Source organism: Solanum stenotomum, unplaced genomic scaffold (genome assembly GCF_019186545.1).
Source record: "Solanum stenotomum isolate F172 unplaced genomic scaffold, ASM1918654v1 scaffold30785, whole genome shotgun sequence".
NCBI classification, from domain to species: domain Eukaryota; kingdom Viridiplantae; phylum Streptophyta; class Magnoliopsida; order Solanales; family Solanaceae; genus Solanum; species Solanum stenotomum.
Window position 1 is genome coordinate 36,361 of NW_026031132.1, and position 13,913 is coordinate 50,273.

Genomic DNA, 13,913 nt, shown 5'->3' on the forward strand with positions numbered 1-13,913 from the left:
CTCCCAATCTCGCTTGCCATATATACAAATGCATATGTATAATATACAATTATCTAACCTATATACATATATAATTCACCTTTCTCCCATTCTTTGCTCCCTCTCTCTCGCCTCTCTCCTCTCTCTCACAGTCTCGCTCGCCTCTCTCCTCCATATACATATGTAGCTATGAATTGTAATTATTAAACTATAGCTATGGAGAGTAATTAAACTATTTTTGAGTGGATATATGTGAAAGTTTCCCTTTAATTTATTACCATTTTTGTCAACTTTTAGCAATACTTACGTAAAACAATTTTTTCCCTTTAAACTTAGCAAAAAGTGTTGTCATTCGCAACTTTTAGCAATATTGCCATTCAGCCAAATTGTTATATATGATTAAAAGAATAATGTTGACAAATATCATAAATATTTTTAAAAAAATGTACACGTAAGTGATTTTCCCAAACTAATTTTGGGCCATTATATCCTAACTTTTTTTTGGGTTTGGGTATCTCCCTCCGTCTCCATGAATTAAAATGCACTCATCAAAACAAGCAAACGAGTTACTCCTTCTGTTATTTCATATGAGTTAATCTGACTTGGCATAAAATTTAAGAAAGAAAAAAAGATTTTTAAAACTAGTGATTTAAAATAAGTGATAGATATTTATGTGACTATAATTCATTTCATAAAGGATAAAATGAACATTATAAAGTTAAATTGTTACTTAATATAGAAATGTGTCATTTTTTTAACCGACTAAAAAAAAATGAATCATATAAATCGAAACATAGAAATTAAACACTAATTGATAGAAAACAGTTTCACAAGTCGCTCAAGTTTAGACATGTCACGACCCAAAATCACTAGTCGTGATGGCACCTATGTTCCCAACCGATAGGTAAGCCAACCCAATAAGTTAACCAATTCCACTTAAAATATGGAAAAGTAAGTAGCAAGCAAAATATCTTACTCCCTCCGTCCCTTTTTATATGTCACCTTTTTACTTCGCATTTGCATTAAGAAATGATGTAACTTTAATTTACTCTTCTACCCTTATTTAATTACTTGTAGATTTTCTAGGTTGGTCAAAGTATTTACATTTTCAAGATTAATTAACTACTCTATTAAGGGTATAATAGGCAAAATATTGTAATTTATGCATAAATTTTATAAAACGACGAGTACTGTGGTCCAACTATTTATAGAAAAGGATGACATATAAAAAGGGACGGAGGGAGTACATACTAAGTCTTTTAAGTAAATTGCGGAAAACTGAAATACCATCCCAAGATTTAGTGTCATAAGTACAAGAGCTTCTAAAAGTCAATACAAGTCTAATTATATAACAAGTCGAAACATAAGAAATGTCCTATCAGAATACCAAAACAACCTAATAAATAGAGATTAATGAAGGTATGGGCCGCAGAATATCCAAGTAGCTCACCACAACTCCAAGATAATCCAAACTCAGACTCAAGCTCCAAGAAATACGCTAGAATTTGAAATATAATCTGCACCACAAAAGAGTGCATCAAGTGTAGTATGAGTACGAAACCACGTGTATCTAGTATATCTCATAGACCGACAACGAAGAAGTAGTGACATGAGTATATAAGAAAATAATCCTTTAATTTTTACAAGTCTACATTGTTGTGTCGTAATTTTACTATACTTTAGGAAAATCACTTTTTGAAATTTTCTAAGTATAAAACAATTTGAGAAATACTTAGAAAGAGTCGCCACTTAATTTTTGAAAGAAATTAAGAAAACTTAATTTAAAAAAGATTTTAACATATTAAATCTTTATAAATTTAGAGAAAATGGATAAGAAGTTCTTATTTCTACTCTAAGAAGGTATTAGCACTTAAAGTAGCCGCTAACATGCGGTTATCCTACGACTTGACTAAAATAATATTTTGACTAATTCTTTGGAAAAATTATTTAACATAAAAAATAATAATAATTTACACTATTCGATTAACTTTGAGAAAATGGTTAAACAAAGAGCGATTTTTATTTTTTAAGAAAATGAGACCTTAATTGAAACATTTGAATTAGAGACAAGTAATTAGAGTTTTAACAAAACTAGCGTAGTTGATTTTTATTTGAGTTATTTTTTGGTTAATCAAAATATGAAAACTATTTTAAACTGATAAAAAAAAAAAAGTTTTGACTAAAGATTATAAATGAAAATACAAGAGTTGATAAAAAGATTTACTAACATAATGAAACATAGTTCATCTTTTGGGGAATTAATAATTCTAAAGTTAGAGTTAATAAACAACAAAACAATAAATAATCACAATTAAATGATTTAAGAGAGAGTAAAGGAGAAGATGAATTTGGGCCTTCTTTTTGGACCAATTTCACTGCAATTTTTTGGGTTTAACCCAATTCCCGTTTTTGTATATATCTGTCGTATATCAGTGTATACGGATGTATACAACCCATTTTTCTGCTTTTCGAGACCTGTTTCAGCTTCCAATTTCTTCGGACATTGACGGGGCTGACTCAAATACGGGTGTTGTTGGATTTGATCCAATGAAATAATGCAAGGAAAACAGGGCCTTATTAGACTCATCCCGAAATAGAGTTCATGCAAAGCGAAAGGACAAGAAGGATTAGGAAAAAAAAACTTATTCATTAAATGGACAACTAAACAGTAGGCATGACTAACTAAACAATCAGTTTGACTAAAGAAGCACATAAGATAGTTAAAGGGAATACAAATCTTGGCAAACCAAAGCTATCATAACTAATGGATTATAAAGAAACTAGGCAGTTAACAAATTATAAATGACTAACAAATTGATAGATTACATGACAAAGAGCTACATTTAGGTCAATCATAGGAGACCAATCTCTTAGGATGGAAGCATTAGTTTAGAACAAATCAAAACAAACTAACAACCCAAATTATCATGGTAAACAAAGCACTTGTACAACTCTAAAATTTAAGTAAAAGAAAAGAACACATAACACCATCAAACCAAGGAGCTTGATTATCACAGTAACCCTATCATAATTTCTTAACCATGTACGTAAAACAAGGAAAGTGGGTAAAGATTAAAAACAAAAAAAAACCATAGACATAATTTTCCAGCAAACAAACTAAATGCAAGTTTAGCTATTAACTCTAGGATTACTATTACAAACAAATAAAAATATAGAAATAAAACGGATACACCATTGTGAGAACTTTTTATTGCAATCTATCAACATAGTCTTTTAAAGATTAAAAATAATTTGTAGAACAAGAAAAACACAATTATCTTAACAAAGTCAATTCTATTAGAGAGTTACTGACTTAATGAAACCCAATAACCATTGTACTCAAGTCACGATAAATATATTACACAAGCACCCGATCGATTTTATGTAAAAGCGAACTACATTTGACAAGGTTAAACTTTAACAAAGCCATGAATGATACACAAAAATTTGAATTAAGAGGGGTCGAGCTAGCACTAAACAAATACTAAATCAAGGCTTAATCATATACCAAATGAAATTTAAACCTCCATGAATCTTTATGAACGAACCACCACATATTCATATCCAAACCATGTCACCCTTAAAACAAACAGTAAACGACCTGAAACCTAGAATGGATCAAAATAGCTAACTACGAGAAATCAAATTTAAGAAGACAAACGTAAAGGTTAACAGATGCATTGAATTCAAACGACATGTGAAGGAACTTACTCATATAGTATTAGTAAAAATAAATTGAATTGAGGCAGAATTTTCGTATCTTTATGCTTTTTTTTTTTCAAAAAAATTTATTGACCCAATGTGGCCACTACAAAATTGGTTTAGGAATGTTCAAGATTTTTTTTTTGGTGGCGACTTTGGTTGCCGCTAATCAAGATTGTACCTAGGTGAAACTTATGAAAGTATGCCACATAAATTAGGACAGAACACAAAGGTATATATCATATATGTTTATATTCAATTCAAAAGTAAAACATTACAAGGAAAAAAAAACACAAATCAAATTCATTTTTCACACAATTTATATCAATCCACCATCTCTTGCTTAAATTTTTTTTTTCAGCAAGTAAGATGAACAGTAATCCTTAACAATGTCTCTGCACCATCAGTAACATATACACCTTGTGCTTTTCCAAGGTTTTGTGTTCCTAACTCAGGGGACAATGTCAAGTAGTCATCGATAATTGTGATGGTACCTGTCGAGAAATTAACTGGACAGTCTAACTTCAAATGGGCATATCTCCATCATATGAGCTCGAAATTTATCAAATTTGGTGGTGTTGGAAAGAGGATTTCAAGACCTTTCATTTGATATCTTATGGGCCACCTAACTCATCTTGTATTGAAAGTTATGGTCGTTTGAAGTTGATCCAAAACTCACCACTTAAGCTTAACTTGAAAAAATTTCAGATTTGGCACTTTCCAAATTAGTTTTTCTATTTTTAGCTCTTTCTAAGTCGGGATGTTACACAGCGGATGCCCTATCACTAAAAAAATCTTCACCAACCAAAACACTTAAGTTAAGTGTCACTTGGGCCCTAAAAGCCTATCAAGTTGATTAATTCTGAACATACAACAAGAAATCGAACACCTTTATTATTCTTAGCTAAATCCTTAGCCAATTGAAGAGCAGTTCCACCACCAGAACAACCTTGTTGGTATAACATGAATCGCTTAACTGATTGATCAAGTCCAAGAATTTTAATGAGTTGATAGTCGGCTCCTGGCATGTTCAAATCATTAGTTGTGCAAAAGATCAAATGGGTAAATCTTAGATATGGGTTGGCCCCATTCATTGATGGCCTTTTGGGCTGCCTCTTGCCCAAGTTTTGGAACCTCAATAATTGTTATTTCTTGTCTAGCATCAAGAGAAGGTGCATTATATTCACAGTCTGTCGTATATGATAGAGCAAAAATATGAAAGGAGAAAAGAGCAGAAAATTTTCTTGTGTATTTCATCACTGTACAATATACATATTTATAAGAATACAAAGGGAATCTACTCCTAACAAACTGCACAACTGTCCTATTCTAATTTGTTGTGAAATAACAAACTTGTATTTACATTTTGAATAAAAGAAAAACTAATATTTACAAGAAAATATTTGGAAAACTTCTGGAAGATAGGACAGGTGGCTTGTTTAGATCAAAGGGTTAAAATTTGTTTATTTTCACTGTACTCTCTTGTTTTTCTTTTGCTTTGTGTCTGAGATGACCTTCTTCCATGGTAGAACTTGAGACTCTATTCTTCTTCTTTGATAGTGTCGTCTCCAGTGGGTCAAGTTCCATTGTTGATCCAACACCCCCCCTCAAATTGGAGAGGGAGGAACGAACACCCAATTTGCCCAACAACAAATGGTGAGATGAACCAGGAAGGGGTTTAGTGAAAAGATCAGCGATTTGAAATGAGGAAGAGAGAAAAGAGAGTGAAATGAGACCGTTGAGATATTGTTGGCGGATGAAGTGACAATCCAAATCAACATGTTTCGTTCGCTCATGAAAGACTGGGTTTTTGGCTATATGAATTGAGGCTTGGCTGTCGGAATGAAGGGAAATGGGCAAAGAAGGCGGGAAGGAGAGATCTGAAGGAAGACGAGCAAGCCAAGTCAACTCCGCAACAACCCGTCGCATAGATCTGTACTCAGCTTCGGCAGAGGACAGTGAAACAGATGGTTGTTTTTTTTGATTTCCAAGAAATAGGACTTCCCCCAAGGCTGATGTAGAAGCCACTCACAGATCGGCAAGAGTCAGGGCAAGCTGCCCAGTCAGAGTCACAGAAGGCCAGCATAGTGAAAGAAGAGGAAGAATTCAGAAAAATACCCAAACTTGGATCAGCTAGAAGATAATGGAGAACATGATGTGCAGCTATAAGATGCGCTTGATGAGGTTGTTGCATATACTGGCTGAGGTGTTGGACTGAAAAGGAGATGTCCGGTCGAGTGTGAGTCAAAAAATTCAGTTGGCCAATTAACCTACGATAAGGTGTTGCATCTGGTAATGGAGAACCCATATCAGCCTGCAACCGCTTAGTGGGATCCATAGGTGAATGAGCAAGCTTGAGACCAAGACAGTGATATTCAGACAGAAGTTCCAGATGGAACTTTCGTTGGTTAAGAATCAGACCATGAGGCTCCCTAATAACTTCAATACCCAAAACATAATGTAAGTCCCCCAAATCTTTGATTTTAAATTCAGAGTCCAAAAACAATTTAAGAGCATCCAATTCTTCCTTGTTGTTGCCTGTAAGCAAAATGTCGTCAACATAGACGGCTAAGATAGAGATAGAAGAGTCATGACATTTATAAAATAGGGAATAGTCATTCAATGAGTGAGTAAAACCCTTGAAATTCAAAGTTGCCGTCAAACGAGCATACCATTGTCTCGATGCTTGTTTCAAGCCGTAAAGAGACTTCTTCAATCGACAAACCTGAGTAGGATTAGTGACTTTCAAGCCTGCTGGAAAGTTCATATAAACTTCCTCATCCAAGTCACCATGAAGAAATGCGTTGTTGACATCTAATTGATATAGTCCCCATCCTTTCTTAATTGCAATAGCAAGCACACATTGAATAGTCGTAATCTTAACAACAGGGCTAAAACTCTTTGTAAAATCAATACCTTCTTTTTGAATATCTCCTCGAACAACCAAACGAGCCTTAAAGACGTTCAACACAGCCCAAGGAATTCAATTTAACCTTATAGACCCATTTATTAGGCAAAGCCTTCTTACCAGGAGGTAAATAGACTACTTCCCAAGTGTCATTGGTGATCAAAGCCTCAAGTTCTTTAGTCATAGCATCCTGCCAACCTGGGTATAAAACAGCTTGGGAAAAAGAGACAGGTTCTTGAATATAGGATAAAGAAGTAATGTAGGCTTGATTGGCGGGAGAGAGTGCAAAAAAAGCAAGAGGACAGACATGAGGAGGAGAAGAAAAACACAGGTCAAACATTTTAGAAAGATAGACACTATTGCAGATGTAATCCTGAAGATAAGCAGGAGTCTTGACAGATCTAGTAGACCTCCTTAAAACAATAGGATCAGGAAGAGGAAGGGAAGTCGAAATGGGAGAGATGGAACCAGAGGATAAATGATCAGAAATAATAGGAGTAACATGAATGGAAGGAGTAATAGGAGGTGGAACAATAGGTGGGGAAATAGAGTCACAAGGGACATGAGTAGCAGAAGTATCAAATGGGAAAATGGGAACAGAAAGTTGAGCTGATGCAAAAGGATATACATCTTCAAAGAACTTAACATTTCTGGAGATGAAATATTTCTGAGAATGCAAACTCAATAATTTGTATCCTTTCTTTCCAAAAGGATAGCCAAGAAAAATACAAGGTTCGGCTCTAGGTGCTAATTTTGATCTTCCTTGTGAGAGTGTAGATGCAAAAACAAGACAGCCAAAACATTTCAAATGAGAATAAGTAGGAGGATGTAGGAATAGTCTTTCATGTGGTGTTTGGAAAGAGAACAACTTAGTGGGGCATCTATTAATAAGATAAGTTGCAGTTATAAGAGCATCTCCCTAAAATTTGTGTGGAAGATGGGATTGAAAAAGTAAAGCCCTACAGACTTCCAAAAGATGTTTATGTTTCCTTTCGACCACACCATTTTGTTGTGGTGTGGCTACACAAGAGGTTTGATGGATGATTCCTTGAGAAGAGAGAAATTTAGAGTGTTCATAACTGGACCCTAACTCCCAAGCATTATCAGATCTGATTATTTTAACCTTTTTGTTGAACTGTCTGTCTACCATGGCCAGAAAGGACTTAAGTATAGGGAAAGCATTGCTTTTAGTGGTAAGTAAAAAAGTCCAGGTACCCCTATTGAAATCGTCAACAATGGTCAAAAAATATTTAAAACCATCATAAGTAGGTGTTTGAAAAGGCCCCCATGTGTCAATATGAATTAATTCAAAAGTCTCTTTAGAAGTAATTTGACTGTTGGGAAAAGAAAGTTTGTGTTGCTTTGCTAAAGGACAAATAGAACAAGGAACAGAGAATTTAGAACAAACTGAAACTGGAATTTCATTAATATGTTGAATATTAGAGAGGGGCATATGCCCTAACCTTACATGCCATAACTTGCTCTTAACATCATTAATGGAAATACAAGATAAACTGGATGTAAAATCCTTGAAGGAATGAAAACTAGAACTAGAATTTGCAGAAGAAACAATTGGAAGACTACTCTTGAGAACATAAAGACCATTCTGACTTTCACCAAGGAGCATTGGGCTCTTCATTGAAGGGCCCTGTATGAAACAATGAGAAGAGGTGAAAAATAATAGGTTAGAAAGTTGTTTGCACGATTTGTGGACAGATAAAAGGTTGAAGTGAAAGCTAGGAACAAACAAAAAATTGTGAATGATTAAATTAGAGAAAAGTTTGACAGATCCTGAGTGGTTAACCTGAATTTTTTGAGAATTGGGCAAGCGAACATAAATAGATTTAGGCAGAGGTTTGAAATCGAAAAAGAAATTCTTGTTATAGCTCAGGTGCTCAATTGCACCTGAATCTATTATCCAATTATTCCTATTGTAAGATTTAGGATCAACATACAAATTTAAGGAGAAAGGATTGGGACATAGAGTTGTACCAGCACAGTTAACAGAAGTTATTGCCTCAGAATTGTTGGTGCCTTGGTCACTGTTTTTCACATGCTGAAGCATCTGCATCACTTGAGCTAGTTGTTCTGCAGAAAGTAGTTTTCCTTGATCTGTAGGCTCTTTATCAAGTAAGAAAGGGTCTCCAGAGAACTCATTTGAGGTTACTGCATGTCCCTGAGCAGAACTCTGAAAAACTTTTTGCCTAGTGAACTTAAAGTTTGGTGGAAAACCATGCAACTTATAGTATTTTTCAACAAGATGCCCTAGTTTCTTACAATATTTACAGAAGAGAGGGGATTTTTTGTTATCATAAGAAACTCTCTGTGCCCTGAAATCAGTAGAAAAGGACCTTTGTCCAGCATTAGCTTGGTTAGCGACAACAAAAGAGGATGATTCTCCAGGAAATTTTGGGGTATTTTGTACTTCTCTTTGTTTTTCTTCCTGAACCAACAGTGCATAAGCATTTGAAATAGAGGGTAAAGGTGATATCATCAAAATATTACCTCTGGAAGTACAATAAGAGTCATTAAGCCCCATTAGAAATTTGACTAGAAGTTCATCTTGCTTGGACTTAATGTTTTTCTCTTTTGCTCCACAGGAACACACATAAGCACAGAGAGTGAAGGAATCCAAAGTATCCAACCCATCCCAAAGTCGTTTGATTTTGGTATAATAAGCAGCAATATCAGATGACCCTTGGACAAGGTCACTGAGATCCTTTTGAAGTTGAAAGAGTCGAGGCCCAGAACTCTGGCCAAACCTGTCTTCTAATTCTGCCCAGATGTCTTTAGCAGTAGAGTAGTACAAAACACTTTCAGAAATATCTCTAGAAAGAGAGTTTAATAACCATGAAATTACCATATTGTTGGATCTAGACCAAGCTCTATGAATATCTGTTTCAGCTTCAAGTTCTTTGGTGGATCCATCAACAAAGCCAAATTTGTTCTTTGCCGTCAAGGCTATCCACATTCCTCGTTTCCATCCCCCAAAACTTTTGCCATCAAAAACTGTGTTCACCAATAGAGTACCTGGAGAATCTGAAGGAGCTATGAAGAAAGGATGAGCTGGGTTAATTAGCTCAATGTGAGATACATTCCCAGCTGAAAGGGGAACTTGAGTCCCAGTAGTTGTTTCAGTATTTCTAGTCATAGTGACTGTGAACTAAAGAAGAAAAGATTATCAGAATATAGATCAGTATTACTGCTCTGATACCATGATAGAGCAAAAATATGAAAGGAGAAAAGAGCAGAAAATTTTCTTGTGTATTTCATCACTGTACAATATACATATTTATAAGAATACAAAGGGAATCTACTCCTAACAAACTGCACAGCTGTCCGATTCTAATTTGTTGTGAAATAACAAACTTGTATTTACATTTTGAATAAAAGAAAAACTAATATTTACAAGAAAATATTTGGAAAACTTCTGGAAGATAGGACAGGTGGCTTGTTTAGATCAAAGGGTTAAAATTGTTTATTTTCACTGTACTCTCTTGTTTTTCTTTTGCTTTGTGTCTGAGATGACCTTCTTCCATGGTAGAACTTGAGACTCTATTCTTCTTCTTTGATGGTGTCGTCTCCAGTGGGTCAAGTTCCATTGTTGATCCAACAGAATTCTTTTTCAAGATTTCCTCGGTTAAATGCAAGTATCTCTTCTTAATCATTGATTTAGCACCTACAATATATGATCACAAATGTAAACCAAAATCAATTTAAACATAATTTGAGTTCCAACACGAAGAAATCAAGAAAATTCAATATTAGTATATAAATACAAAAATAATTTTAACATTATAATTAATCTCAAAAACAAAGAACAACAATTAGCCAAAGCAAAAACTCAAGATCTTCGACCCTTTGTTCTTTCACTCATAGACTTTTCAGTGTATGTATTTTCTTAAGTTTGGTTTCAATATGTTGATAAATGGAGAAAGTAGATGAAAATAAAAAAAATATTGACATTAAATAAATGCACAGTTAAATTATTTTAAAATAATTTGCATATAGCCCCTAACTAAATATATTTTATAAATTAAAAGAAGAGAATAAAACATAATCTTAACAAGAAAACATTTTGAATTATTGGAATTGTGCAAATCAAGATAACAAAAAGATTAAACTTACACATTTGCTTAAACTTTCGCTTAAGTTCACTCTTATGTTCACTATTAGTGATACGAAAAAAATAGTCAGGATAGGTGCTTTGATCGATACAATTGGAAGAATTGGCTGTTCCGATGGCCAACACATTAGCAGGTCCCTCGGCCCGTTGTGCCCTACTAAGCTCCTCGATAGTGACTATTTTCGCCGATGGCGGCAAATTGGAACACAAAATTTTTATCATCTTTATATGAGATATTTGCTTTTTTACTAAGAAATTGTATTAGTATTTATTTCAAGAGGATTTACATGCAAATGATATAACAACATTAGTTGATATATATATATATATATATTACCCTTATTTATAAGCCAGCAACAATAGGACTAACACTGCAATTAAGTATTGTACACAAAGCTATTTAAGTGGTACTATAAATGTGTACCTATTTCATTGGGTATTGATCTTTTGTGTGCCTATTTGTTTAACACGTGTATATGTCTTTTTTTCTACCAAAACAATGCGCATGCCAAAGCATCTCAAATTCTTTCTCCCTGCAATCTCTCCTTCCAGGTAAGCTTACATCTCTTCTCCAGTTTGCTATTCTATTTTTTCTCTCCTTTTTGCTCTCATTGTTTTTCTTTGGTTTCTCATCATCTTCTTCTAGGATTTTGGGTTAAACTTTGTCTTGTTTTGTTACTTTTATGTTCGATTGTTTTGATATTGCTTTCAATTTTTGTTGCTTTATTGGTAGGTGGTTGTTGGTATGTTGCATGGACAAAATTCCTATGCTGAACCCACTTCTTCTTCATCTCCTATGCCCAGGAGTGTAGACCCGTCTCAATTTTGTATTGATGAGTTGCAACAAAAAATTTCTTCTGTCACATACCAGCAGAAACCTCAAAATTCAATTGGGTATGATATAGATTTCTTGGTCTTTCCTTTTTTCTTTTTTTTTTTTTCATTTATCTTTACCATTTTGACTAGTACCAAATTTTCATTTTGTAAACCCTAAATGTTAGACTAAGCAGAATGGAGCAACTTAGGTTAACATGTAATAGGGATTTATAAATTCAACAACAGATGCAGACACTATCTCTTTTCAAAAATCTTTGGATTCAACCAACCTCCAAGCTCAAGAAACCCTTCAATTCCAGGGTAAATTGAAAATACTACATTTGGGATTTCTTCATACCCATAGTGTTCTCTTTTTCTAATGATTTGATCTGAGTTTTAGTACCAGCACATTCTGTATATGATGGAATTTAATATGTCAAACTTTTCCATTTACAGACATTCTTAAAAGTAACCGTCTTTGAAGGGTATTTTCTATTAGGGGTTGAATTGAACTCTATTTTAAAAAAGAATTAATTTTTTTGGGTGCCCATTTTCATGATAAATCTTACTAATTAAGTGTTTTTTTGCTTTGATGCTTTTCGGCATGGCTGCAAATCTTGGGAAATTGAAAATTGAGCTTAGAGTGGCAGAAGATAATTTAGTAAAAGCACTTGCAGGAAAATGTTGTCAATGTGATATTCCACTCGTGAATTGACATTGTTATTCAGTTTAAGCTATTAATCAAATGGTTTATCTTAATATAAATCTGTTTTTCCTTTCTCTTTCTCTCTTTTAACTAAAACTTTTAGAAGATGTGTTGAATTGGAAGAAAAATAATAAAAAAGAAGAGCATAAAGGTCTCTTTCTCACTATTAATAGTTCTTCAAATGCAGCTACGGACATTTTCAAGTTCAGTAGGAATAAACAAGCAAGGAATTGAAGTTACTTGACGGTATTGTGGGTGACTCTATTGTTAGGTGAGGAATGAAATTTTACTTCTTAAAAAAATACTATTAGGAATTTTTTTAGAGACATTACTGTACATTGTTTAATCAGCTGATTGGACCAGCACAATATAGCTTTAATAGTTATCCTTGTATCTTCTCCTTTGGTGCATTTACAAAATACATGATTCTTTATTCTAGAGAGTAATATAATTCCTTTGTTCTTATATGTTATTAGATAATATTGAAACATCGATTTAGATTTCGAGCACCAAGTTCTGAAATTTTACTGTTTCCATTCCAATTGATCCTGGAGTTCCACTTCATATGTGGAAGTGGAAATTTGAGAATACATCAACACACCTCCAAAGAATGAAGAAGGTATCATCGACTGTGAAAAGTCCTACATTGCCGTGTCAGATGAAGGAACATGGCATGTCCCTTGATAACCCAGGTAAAGATTTTACAATAATCTTATTACACTTATGTGAATACTCTGACATTTGTTAACTCAATTAGACGTTATTGCTTCATGCATGAGTATTTTGGAAAATAGAGTAATGCACCTATTGTTTCAATTGCTCTCTGGTGATTTCTGAAAACAGAGTACTTTTTTTCAATTTTCTTTATTTAATTCTTTATAGGATCTTTACTGGGTACCTTTCAACCACCAGATGGAATCACATTAGCAATTTTTCTTTCAGAGATCGACAATGAAACCATTGTAAGATGAGCTTAAGTTAATGAATGAATAGTTTCCTCTGCTTCAATCTAAATGGTTTCTGGTACGATTAATTTTTCGGTACTTGCCTTTGCATGTGGATTGTTTGATGATATTGAAGGAAAGAACATGGCATTTGATTTTGGGTTATGTTTTTTTTGGCAGATTGTAGCGACAGCAGAAACAAAAAACTATGAGAAATTGTCTTAGAATCTTTGAAATGCTTCCTTTCTAAAGATTATGGAAAGGCGTTTGAGAAATTTAGGAATGATATTGCTATTATTTCAGGTACTGTTTTCTTTAATCTAGCTTCTGCACAAGTGAAGTTCTACTATACTCTTTAATTGTTTAGGTTGTGATTTTTGAAAGTTTTCACTGATGAAAGTGTACTACTCTTTTCGTTGACCTTTGGATTGAAAGTCATCATGACCGGTGCAACTCCTGAGTGTGAAAATTTATTTTAATACTGCAGACTACATATCGAAAAACAATGAGTGGCTTCTTATAACGGTAGAAATTGGTAAAATGAAGTTTGGTAAGATAATATATCTTACAATATTCCAAAAAAAAAACAAAAAAAAGAATGATAAGAGAAAAGAACAAGCAAACAAACAAATGGATGATAAATTTTGGATGGTTAAAGTTGTGGAGGGTGTTGTAGATAGCATTTTATTAACATTTAGTCATTTACACATTTTCATGTTTAAGTTTGAATTT

The 13,913-nt window shown here is 33.7% G+C and overlaps 1 long non-coding RNA gene and 1 pseudogene across 1 annotated transcript in view; one reads left to right on the plus strand and one right to left on the minus strand.

Annotated features, from left to right (window-relative positions):
* Positions 1–4,444: 4,444 nt before the first annotated feature.
* LOC125851947 (chalcone synthase J-like) lies at positions 4,445–10,937 on the minus strand (annotated as a pseudogene).
* Positions 10,938–12,519: 1,582 nt separating this feature from the next.
* Positions 12,520–13,913, plus strand: part of LOC125851946 (uncharacterized) — a 10,688-nt gene continuing 9,294 nt past the window's right edge. Inside the window, exons 1-2 of the long non-coding RNA XR_007444948.1 lie at positions 12,520–12,929; positions 13,120–13,199. This is a non-coding gene — a long non-coding RNA (uncharacterized LOC125851946). The remainder of the gene's footprint in view (positions 12,930–13,119; positions 13,200–13,913) is intronic.